Source organism: Artemia franciscana, chromosome 12 (assembly GCF_032884065.1).
Source record: "Artemia franciscana chromosome 12, ASM3288406v1, whole genome shotgun sequence".
NCBI lineage: Eukaryota > Metazoa > Arthropoda > Branchiopoda > Anostraca > Artemiidae > Artemia > Artemia franciscana.
This window is the reverse complement of record NC_088874.1, coordinates 39400869-39410277: the sequence shown is the minus strand read 5'-3', so window position 1 is coordinate 39410277 and position 9409 is coordinate 39400869. Positions and strand designations below refer to the sequence as shown.

The following is a 9409-nucleotide window of genomic DNA, read 5'->3' as shown; positions in this document are numbered from 1 at the left end:
TTTTGATATGATAAGTATGGGGGAAAAAGGTCGACGGAGTGGCTAGTTGCCCTTTGATCACTTCTGTTTGGACACATTTCGGGTGAATAAAGCATGAGACTTGGCTGGGAGGGGGGTTAGGAGTTACTCTCTGATCACTTTTTAGTCTTGAAAAGGGCACTAAAACTTTTGATCTCCAATGGAATTGTTCGCCTCCAAAGTTTATATAACCACCATGTTCAAGTGAAGTGCTTCTAGGAAAACAATAATAAAACATTGGGACCTTATTGGTCTTTATTATTGGCAACGCCATAGTGTTGCCTGTGATTCCTTGTTTGTATACCACTTTTTGTATCCTTGTTCCTTCCTTGTCGTGATACTTAATGGGGGGAGGGGGATAATTCTGAAGCTATTTCGGCTGTAAACTTAGTGTTGAATAAGTAAACTCTGGTTGTTTAAACTGGTTAAGCGGAAACCAGTCATTCTTTAGGAACACTGGACCCGTAGTTCATTCTTTAAACATTATATAATGAGAACTCACTCGCTAATAGCTTCCACTTGTTGTTTTGTCGTCTTTGATCATAGCAGGTACTAGGCTGTAAAATCAGCTTAAAACATAAGGCATAGAACAAATCAAAAAGGCATACCTTTCTTTTTTAGGTATAGCTAACTCTGGGATTCAGCAGATTGCTAATTTTAAATTGTTACAACAAAAGCGCCAAATTCATGCAGTTAATTTTGATGTGTTATTGCATCTGAATTGGATAACACTGACACCCAAAAGTCGTATCTGCAGGATGTACGTTTTTAGTTTGGCATTGGCAATTTTTTTTATAAGGTTCTTTTTGCTAGCCAGAAAAGCTAAAGGAAGTTTCAAATCTGAGGAAATTCCAACCTTGTAACTGTAAATGATTAGGACAAGAAAGCTGCCAGGTTTTGAGGATTATGTTTTAGGAACAAGAGACTTTTGTGTTAACTGGTGGCTTACAGATTATTCTACCAAATCCAAAGCGCCGTCAACAGACTCTCTATGGAAAGCTTCCGACGTTTAACTAACTATATAAAGGATCTAGTGCTAACACTGACTATTATCCTAATAACTACACAGTTTTCTAACAACTTTAAGATATTTTTTTGGAAATTGCAGTTTTCAGATATGATCGGACTTAAGTTAAAGGATAAATCTGAGGAAATTCCCACCCAAAAAATTTCATTTTGATGTCCTTGGTGCTTAAAGAATAAAGGTATTATATAACTTAAGGGGTAACTTTTTTGTGTTCAGCATTAACCTATTATATTCGCTAGTATTTTGTCTATTCCTACAACAGACAGAATCAGTGAGTTCAAGGGATTAGGCCAGTAAAAACTTAACGTTTATTACCCATTTAATTTACTTAATCTAGTAATTTCCTAAAACTGCATTCCAATTCACATCTAAACCCATTATTAGTGGGGTATTGCAAACGACCTGATTATAAACTTATTAAGGACATTCCCTAAAAAATATCATAGCCTAAAAATACATTTCTATAATAATTATATCAATCTCCTAAAAATTGGTGTTTCAAAACTTTTACCCAAAACCATTTTATCCATAAATGTAAAACCACTTTTACATTTAAACCATTTGTTTGCAGGGTATTGCAAGTAACCTTATTATAAAGTTGTTAAGGAGAATCATATAAAAATTTCGTAATCTGAAAATACATTTTTGTGTATTTTTGCCAGTCTCTTAAATACTGATCCACCCCCCCCCCTGTTTGGGAAAGAATGGATGGTATCTTAACTCATTAAAACAAAAGTATTTTTGGTTTTCTTAGTATTTTATGGATGTGGAATAATGATATTTTTTACAGAGATTTTTTTCCAAACACCAGCCCCAAATTTCCTGTCTTATACCCCAAAATTTCGTTCTAGTCCACTCTCCCTGCAGCTTTTGAGCATCTAGCTTAATGTTTTTAACAGTCTTCAAATTCCATTATTGAAAGGAACCAAACCCTCTAATATACAAAATAATTTCTATTAATTTTAATATTTTCTTACTTTTAGCTGAAACAACTTGTGTTTTTTTTTATTTCTGATCACTTTTCTTAAAAAACGGAGAAATTCAGTTCCACTTCATGGAAAACTCCCTCACCCCACAGAAAAAGGTTTTCTTCCTCCTGAAAATATTTCCTCAGAAATTTTTATCCTCACTGAAAATGATCCAGAAATTTTATTGTGGATAATTCTGCCTAAAAAAAGTCTTATTATAATTTCATTTAATAAAGTCTTTAATTTCTTATTGTTTTTCAAATGGTGCTGGAAAAGACAAAATAAGGCGGACAAAAAGATTTTCGAATACATGTCCGGGTAATTCCCACCAGTGTAAATTTTCTCTGGAAAGCTTAATTCCATATATTTCTCTTTTCATGAAAAATTCTCATCGTGGAGAATCCCGTAGAGCAGAAAAATCCCTCTCCCCTCCAAAAATGTTTGTGCCCTTTCATATATCAAACACGATTCTCAAGCAATGGAGAAATTTCATGAATTATAGACCTTTCCCAAGGCGTTTTGAGGGTTTCATGCTAAAGGGTTGCATGCTTTTTAGGGTTTCCTTAAAGGCTAAGTTATTGGATTTTACAGCTTTGCTAAACAAAATTAATATTTCAAAAATTTTATTGTACGATTTTAGGGAAAAAGTGCGAAGGGAGAGGGGCAACTGTCCTTCAGTCTTTTTGTCACTTAAAATGCGCACTAGTACTTTTTATTTCTGATGTTTTCTCTCGGCTTCCTTGTAACCTTGGCTAAAAAGGATTTTTTTTTATATAGGTCCAATAGATTTACTATATTTCTAAGTTATTCCATTGATATAGATTGTAGATCATATATAAATTTGGCCTCTCAAATCAGTTAAGCCTGGAATAATTAACCTTTTCATAGCTGCGCTAGCAATTTTAACTAATTAAATATGTCTTATTTTATTTTACCCATACTCTTAACTCTTACTGAAAATTAGACTTTGGATAAAACTTAATCACTTCTAGCTATTCAGCTAAAACTAACAAAATTCTAACTAGATAGATATTTTAAAGACTAAGAATAATATTGAAGAGGCTATTCTGTTAAAAAAAAACCTAAAATGTGTTTTTTAGAATTGGATTTGAAGAACAATATATTAACAAACAAAATATCATTGCTAGATAATTATTTATTTTACGGTAAAAATTTCAAAAGTAAAACATTGAACGAAAGAGTTTAGCTTAACTTTCGTCAATTTGAGTTTTCTTTTTCCAGTAGCCATAGATTTGTTCAAAGTTTTTGAAGCCCTTGAGTTTATGCATTGGCTCATTTTGCATTATATTTGCTCTGTAGAGAGGTCGAAAAAATTTGGTATGTTTCCCTTACTACAACATAAATTTTGACCTAGGTGAAAGGAAATTTTACCCTGTGTATTATTTGGAGTTGAAGCTTCGTCATTAGCTCTTTCTTCCTTCTTTATCCTAAAAAAAAGAAATGATTATTAGGTTGACTCATTATAGCGCCTTGGTGGACCTTTCATGAACTTGCCTAACCAGAACTGTGAAAAACGGAGATTTTGTCAATAGAAGAGCATGCAAAGAGTTATAACAACATGTAAGGACTGTAACTTATGATAAAGTAGAAGAGACTTACCTTTTGTTAAGACTTACCTTTTGTTTTGAAGACACACTTTTAATTAATTTAATTTCATCAACTGTAGTGCTAATTACGTCGCTAATCACTTGTGACCTGTTTTAACCCGTCAATAATCATAGTAGTAACTTCTACAAAACCGAACTACTCTAGCCTGCAACAATATTCATTTGACTCTTCCAATTTGGTTTTTAATTTCAAAGTCACTAAATAATTGTTTGGAACAATTTATGAAAACAATGATATTATATATATGAGTGTCATATTAGATATAATCGGCCAGAGAGGGGCCAAAACCCAGCAGCCGTCACGCCCTGAATTCCATGAAACCTCCATGGATGCAGACAAAAATCTCTAAAAACATATTCACTTATTTTAGCAAACTCCTGATTATTGAGAAAAATATTTAACAAATATAGAATACTCAATCAGCTGAAAATATTTTGAATTGTCGTTCCATGCACGAACGCTCTTTACATTCACAATCTAAAGTTCAACTATTAGTAATATTTTTACAAGAAATTGAATAAAGATTTTTTGGTGTTGGGAACAATTACCCAAACAAAAAATATAGGTATCTGATTGTGTTTTAGCACCTGTATGTGCTTGTAATTGTTAGTTTTCAAGCTCTTTTGTCAAACATCTTTAATTTCATTACTGGTTAATTAATTTCCCAGCTCAAAAAAAACACTTAAAACTTATTTGAATCAAAAATTACTTCATTTGACTTTACTACCCAACTTCACTACTAGTTACATATGTATTTTTCATGGAAGAAACTGAATAGGCCTATATCACTTGTGTCCTTCTTTTTGTAGACTATTTTCAAATCTAATTATTTCTTCTTTAGGAAATTCCCTTTTGAGCCCCATATGTTTAAAAATCAGTTTTGGTAAAATTCTAGTTTAGCTGCTTTTCACTATTTGGGAAGAGGTTAGGCTAGGAAAATGAAACTTTCAGTAATTAATCCAGGGCCATAACCACACTTTTGGAAGGTAGGCCTATTGCCAAGTATCCACGTTAACTCTTTTCTGATTTCTAAGTCTTAGAAAATTGCCTACCTGACAGATAGGCAAATTTCCTATGTAAGTTTTGGCAAAACAACATTTTATGGTAAATTTATAGCAGTTCCTATAACTTACTAATAAAGTGAGCATACCACTTGATGCCTTTGTTATGCTCTTTATGAATAGCCTACAATAATTACTTGGGTAAAATTCTAGTTAATTGACTTCTTGCTATCTTGGAAAGGTTTTAGGTTAGGAAAATGAAACTTTCAGGGATTGGTCTACAGGCTAAAGTCTGTCCTGGGAAGGTATTTTAAAGTACCTACCTCCACTCCTTCTCCCTCTAGAGGGCCCTGAAATTTGCCTTTATGACAGGTCTATACCTATTGAAATTTTGACAAAACAATTTTGAATTTATGGTAGAAGTGATTATTAAATTTACAATTAGCAAAAAAAAGGCATCAAGTTGTATGTTCACTTTATTGGTAAGTTAGTTATATAGACTGCTGTAATTTTAACCATTTTACAGTAATATTCAGCTATCAGATTCTTTTTCTCTCTTTTTTTGTTCTGAAAATGAAATTCCTGTTGTTTATATAGGATTTTAAGCCTTATTAATATTTTTTTTTTATTCAAAATTTAAGAAATATATTTGTGGATCTTTGAAACTTCTTAAGTTAGGACCAAGTAAAATTGTGAAGTAAAAAATGTTTTTTTGTAGGCTACTTCATTTAAGCAGGAGATCTGTTTTGCAAGGTTTTATTTTTATAACAAAGATTTTAAAGGTCAGGGCCCTCTAGAGAGAGAAAGAGTAGAGGTTACTTCAAAATACCTTCCTGGGACATAGGCTACTTTAGTCTTTAGGCTCATCCCTGAAAATTTCATATTCTGGTAAACATATCACAGTTTATATTATTGACTTACCAATAAAATAAACATACCAATTCATGCCTTTTTTATGCTCTTTACAAATATAATAATTGCTTCTATTGCTAATTTAAATTTAAGCACTTTTTGAGCTCTTAAAAATGATGAATTTACAATTAAATTATGATTTATTGGTTGTTTTTGAGAAGATAATACTACATTTTCTCAGTGCTGTTTTCTTGGTCATTTTTGACAAAATAATACTAAATTTTCTCAGTGCCAAAATGATTTATAGTTAGGTTAGTTCAAAAAGTGCTTAAATTTGAATTTGTAATAGAAGCAATTATTTTATTCATAAAGAGCATAAAAAAAGGCATCAAGTGTTATTTTCACTTTATTGGTAAGTCAATAATATGAACTGTGATATGTTTACCCATATTCCTAACCTATTTCCATGATCCCAAAAAGTATCTAAGCTAGAATTTTACCTAAGTTTTTAAAAATAGGTAGGCTAGATAGGTGAAATTATGGTTTAGCTACTTTTTACAATATTTGAAGGGGTTAGGTTAGGAAAATGAAACTCTCAGGGATAGGGCTACAGACTGAAGTATGGCCTTAGAAGGTATTTTGAAGTACCTACATCCATTCCTTTTCCCTCAAGAGGGCAGTGACTTCTGGTTACCTTTAAAAACTTTAATCTAGCCTAGGAGTATTTTACCTTTCGCCTAGGCAAATTTCCAAAACTTTTTCCAAGCTATAGGCTAATCATTAAGGGTTGTAAAAGGGCTTAGAATTAGATATCTGAGTAGAGCAACAATTACATTTTGAAAGAGCATAAAAAAAGGCATTGATTGGCAGGTTCATTTAAGTCAGCTCAGTTGTGGAAAGATCTCTAAAGTTAGGTCTACCCCCCATTTAATTATTGAGACTATTGGGAGTCATAGTTATCATTCTTGAGTCAACAAAATGTTACAATTTTTCTTGCTTTAAAATCCTAGTTTTGCTACTTTTTGCTATCTTAGAAGGGTTTTAGGTTAGGAAAATGAAACTTTTAATTATGGTTCCAGGGCCAAAATGTTCTAGGAAGGTAATGCCAAGCTTCAGTGTTAACCTTCATCTGATTTCTAAGTCTCAGAAACTAAGCTTGACAACAAAGTGAAGATGGAAGTTTTATTTTCCTAACCTAACTGCTTACCAAGATAGGAAAAAGGAGCTAAACTAAAATTTTACAGCAAGAAAAAACTGTCTTGTCTATTTTATTCAAGAAGAGTAATCATCAAGAGTAATCATTAGTCTCAATAATAAAATTGGGGGGGGGGGTAGGTCTAACTTTGGACATGTTTTCATTACTTATCTGTGAATTAAGCAAACATACCAGTCAATGCCTTTTTTATACTCTTTCTAAATATAATTGTTGTTTTACTCAGAAATTCAATATTGAGCATTTACAAAACCTTTAGTGATTAGCCTATATCTTGGTAAAGGTCTAGGGCTTAGTTTGTATTTCTGACAATTCACCCCCTATCCTTTGCTAATGGTTTCATATAGCCTAACCCTATGCTGTGTAAAGAAACTAACGAAAATAAAACTTTTATATTACAATATGCAGCAAGTAGCAATGAATCAAGTTTCCCTGTATTTCCCCATCCTCTTTTTTTTTCAATGAGTTTTTATTGATAACCTAGCCTTGACATGTGTTATAAGGTAAGAATTTCATTATTTTTTGGTTAGTTTCTCATACAGCCTTGCACACCTTAACCCCAATTTCACAAATTTTCTTTTCATTATAAATTTTTATCAATTCGAAATTCATTATTGAATTTCCAAATATGCAAAGTAAACTATGGAAATAATCATAAAACTAGAAATCTGAAGAGGTCCAATTCTTGACCTTTACTATTAAATATTGTTTAAGTACAAAAGAACTGAAGGAATTTTTTAAACAGGCCTCAAATTAAATAAAGTAAATCCCCAAAAAAGGCATTTACTTGAACACCTTGAAGAACGCTATTTTTGAAAATGCTGAAGAGGAAATTAGTGCACCCACCTTGAACAGTAAAGGAAATGACATTTTTGCATGGTTGGCACTGGTATGTCCCCATTATTTTTGTTTTTTTTTTCCTTGTTTCCTTTCATAGAATGGTTTAAGAGAACATTAAAAGAATAATTTTAAATCTGATTAGTATTAACTTATTTTGTAACTTTCTTAGAACTACTAGACAAGGTAGCAATTTCTCCTTTTGGGACCCTATTAAGGTATCAAAATGGACATTGGCCCAGAAGCAACAATTATATTTGAAGAGAGCATAGAAAAGTCTCATGTAATGCATTCACTTTCTACCTAGCTAAATGATCTGACAAAATATACATTGCCTAAATTTTACACTATCCCTTAATTTATTATGTTATGTTTTATTTTATCTTTTCTTCAGACAAATTTAATGGCTAATAAGAAACATAAGCTGCATTAAGCTATGGATACATAGTTAAACCATTTAGACTGTTGTTTTACTTCATTTTAGCTATAGATTTAGTTTTGGAGATTTCTGGTTTTATAAAACAAAGATTATATAAGGTCATCACAGTTTGGCACCAAGGTGTGTCAATTGAAAAGAATTTTTACCTATCCTCTATCTTAATAACCTTCTAAATATTGCAATCACTGTGGAGTTACATAGGATTCATCCTATTGCCAGGAAATATGATCTAAGGTAATTTAACATAATAGAAATGGTATGGGGTATGCCAGAGATAAACTTTTGTCATTTTATGTGCTTATTTAAGCTATTTACAGTGATTGCAATATTAAGAGGATATCATGATGGGACTCATTACATTTTTATTTTTATGAAACAATTTTTCTAATGTTTAGCTCTCACATCCATCCTGTGTCTCTTAGCCTAAATGTACCAATTGCAAAATTATAATGTCCAAATTCAATGTGCCAAAAGATTTTCCTTGTCGGCCAACCACCCAGGGCTTAACAAAAAGGAGGTCATCTCCAAATTGGGTGGGGTGAGGTTGTAAGGGAGGTTTAAAGGGAAATCAAGTTAGTTGGGATTTTGTAAAGAAAGATGCTAGAAATAGGTTGGGGTGGAGGAGGAGTATCTATAGCTTTGTTGTCCTCAGAAGACTTGGTGCTGTGGTGGATAGTTAATAGTATTAGTAGAAATTGCATTATTGCCTATGCCTAACAATTCATAAAACATAGGTTTAATGAGGACTTAATAAGTCCTTAAATTGTATCAACTATGCCTTTTTTTTAGGATTTTTAATGATTCAGCCACTACAGGGTTGCTATTGAGACATGGAATTTGCCTCTTGCCTATAATATGCCAAATTCAAGCTACAATATCCCCCTTTCTTAAACCTCTTGCAGTGTCTGTCTTAAAGAGCATTCACATCAATCCTGCCTTTCTGTGTATATTGCAAAGGAGGTGAATACTCATCAGTAGCACCAGAACGCCTCCCTTTTTAAAACCAAGGAATTCTTTGTTGCTGTTAGGTAGACAATTTGGTTGTCTTTTCTATGTATATGCCCATAGATTATAGAAATGAAATATCTGAAGAGCATTTCAGTGAGGCAGGTTGCAAATTGTCAGGCTTTGTGAGCAGATGTCTTAGTCAAATCTTGAGTGCATAATAGCTGGAAATCTAAACTGTGACCTTTCCAACAGGAATAATCTTTGTGCAGCAATATTCTTAGCCTCCTGTGATGATCTTAGTGTAGCTACCAATGACCTGAGCTTTAAAACTCCACTAATGAGCCCCTTGTATAATTAGTACACTATAACATAGATCCTCTACAAGTAGTATAGCATCTCCATTGACTAGCTCTAAATCCCTTCAAAATTGCTCATTCAAATTTCCACCCTTTCAGGAATACCCTACAAAACTGGTAA

General features: G+C 32.5%; 1 protein-coding gene across 7 annotated transcripts in view; it reads left to right on the top strand.

Moving 5' to 3' along the window:
• The first annotated feature begins 4096 nt into the window (after positions 1 to 4096).
• The window catches only part of LOC136034103 (zinc finger protein 664-like), a 36114-nt gene continuing 30801 nt past the window's right edge, over positions 4097 to 9409 (top strand). For 4 of the 7 annotated variants that reach the window (XR_010619115.1, XM_065715239.1, XM_065715237.1 and 1 more), the window contains exon 1: positions 4097 to 4207. The gene's annotated coding sequence lies outside the window, so the exon portion shown is untranslated. Of the gene's footprint in view, positions 4248 to 7475; positions 7598 to 9409 lie in introns of those variants that run through there. The other 3 variants (XM_065715235.1, XM_065715236.1, XM_065715234.1) reach the window with 3 other exon arrangements.